Source organism: Alligator sinensis, unplaced genomic scaffold, assembly GCF_000455745.1.
Source record: "Alligator sinensis unplaced genomic scaffold, ASM45574v1 scaffold121_1, whole genome shotgun sequence".
Lineage (NCBI taxonomy): Eukaryota > Metazoa > Chordata > Crocodylia > Alligatoridae > Alligator > Alligator sinensis.
In genome coordinates, this window is record NW_005841910.1 from 3425514 (window position 1) to 3428232 (window position 2719).

Sequence of the window (2719 nt, forward strand, 5' to 3'; positions counted from 1 at the left end):
CCTGTTCACACCTCCTTTTATGAACAAATGACCCCCCCATCCAGGGGAGCCCAAAGGATGTGCATGACAGAACGGCTACACTGCGCCAGTGTAAGGATTCCCTGATGTTGGCAAGGTCATTTAACTAGTACCGTGGCCTGGCCCGTCTCTGAAAGCTCCCTTTAAGGACAAAGCCTTCCAGTTGTTGCCACTCCCCGCATCTTTGTAAGGCTTTTCAGAGGCTCTGTAACCCTTTGCAACCAAAATACTATACCCAGCCAAACACATGCATTGCTACGAGGGAAATTCTGCTGGTTGCAAAGTGAGTCTGCAGGTTGACTTCAATTCAAACAGTCAGCTGCACTGCTCAGACTCGCAGCAGAAATGGCTTGGCCAAGGAAGGCTCTGAGGTGGGCTTTGCAAGAGAAACACTGATGAATACGGTTAAGAAAATGGGGGACTTTCATTTAAGGAAATGATGTGAACCACGGATGCTTACCTATGTCGCCTCATAGTGCTGCGTCCATCTTTCTGGTGTCCAAGTACAATGTATGACTTCCATCAGGTCCTGACATTGATAGGTTGTTGTCCTAGAAGAAAAAATGGAAATTTTAAGCAAAGACACAAATGTAATAACAGAGATCCACATAGATCTATGTTGGCTGGAGGGACACCGTTTGAGCCAGAACACTCTGAGTTGGTGACAGCGTCAGGATGACAATAAGCAATATAACAACTTGTTACACGCACTGCTTCACTTCAAATATTTTTCTTTCTTTGATGACCTTCAGTAACTGATTTGATAAGCGAATGTTTCACCTAAAGCTGGGTCCAGGAAAACCAGAAGATAAAATCCTTTTTTTTTTTTTTTTTTTTTTGGAGTGAGGGGAGCAAAATTTTGGTTTCCAAAAAAAATTATTCACCTGACTCTAGCCTCCTCTGCTAAATTGAGATTATTGACCTAAAATAGTTTTGCACAAGGGCTGGCATATAATGGTTTTTTGCACTTCTGTTCTATTCAGTCTACTGATACACACACTGTATGGTTTTGGTTTTTTTTCTTTTTTGATGTTCTTATTTTTGTTTTTCCTCATTCTTAATATCCAGGTGGGAAGAACACCCGTTCCATCCCTGCTCTCACGACCCATCTAGTGATACACCAGTGAAAGTGTGCAATATGTTACCGCTGCCCTCTGCTGGCTGCATGAAGCGGAGCTCCACTCTCTATGCCTCTCCCTACCAAGACATTGGAAGTAGATGGCTCCATTCAGCATTAGTCAAGTCATCCTGACCATTCAAGAATTGCGATCACATGGGGGACAGACTATATTGCATGTCAACATTCTCCAACTTGTAGCTCTGCAGTTGGCACGCAAAACCTTCCAGGCCCTCCCATGAGGCCCTACCATTCAAGCACTAATGGACAGCCCTATGGTGATGCTCTGTGTCAACAGGCAGGTGGGACTGAAATTCTCGTGTATAATCAGGTGGAATCAGAACTCGTGGTAGAGGTGATGTCTTATTAGTCCAACTAAATTTTTGCAAAAGAAATTTAAGAAATTTTTTTTTTGCAAAAATCTAGGTGGTCTAATAAAAGATATCACCTCTACCATGAGTTCTGATTCTTTCTGCCTCTAGACCAGGCACGGGTACTTATTTCGGGTGGAGGGCCACTTACTGAGTTTTGGCAAGCCATCGAGGGGCGCACGACAGGCAGCCAGGGGTAGATAAGTATTAATTTTCTACATTTTTAAGGGGCCCTGAAGGCCGGATAGAATGGCCTGGCAGGTCGTATCCAGGCCGTGGGCCTCATTTTGCCCACTCCTTCTCTAGACCAATATGGCTACAACCCAGATACCTGACACATGTATAATCAGCACACTTCTAGGACTGAAAGAGGCCTCACTGCATTGTATCAGAAGCCCTTCACCTTCCTGGCCTCTAGAGCACCCCAGTAGGTTGTATCTGTGGGATGTTTTCTGAGAACCATGGACCCAGCATGGGCCAGATGATTTTGGTTCTCCAGCTTGGTAAAGCTCTCAGTCTGCCCACCTATCACCTTCCATCTTCTTCCCAAATTACAATTCCAACCCATTTTATCCAGGGTAGGATATTACAGCTGGACCTCGTGTCACTCAACCTAAGAACAATGCATCCAACCTGGATGACTCCTCTGCAAACATCCTGCTCATCTGATGCTTTATGGAGTACTAAGACCTCTGGTAAATCTACTCAAGAATCTAAGTGGAAAAGATTTTCTATCTGGGCATCTCAGCAACAAATTTTACGGTTCTGACTGTTTAAGACGATCTTCTTACATTAAAGCAACCAGAACTTTATCTATACACCAACTTAGAAAGTAGCTTGCAGTAATTACTGCCTATCCCTCACTGCTCCAGAATTATAACCAGGGCATCTCTCACGTATTCTCTGTACCCTGGGAGCCTCAACCTGTCTGGGATCTCAAATTAATTTTCACCAAATTAATGAGACCTTCTCTCTCCCTTCAAAACCATAGCAACTTGTGCCCTCTATGAAAATAGCCTTCCCAATGTTTACTAGTTTAGCTACAAGAGTTAGCAAGTTATAGACTCTTAGGGTGGAGCCTCCATATACTATATTCCAAAAGCAGGTGGAAGCAGGTGGTTTCAACCCAAACTTTTGCCCAAGGCAGTTTCAGATTTTCACATCAATCCATTTTCCAATGTGTTTGGGTTTTTTCCTCTCCCTGGAAACCTAA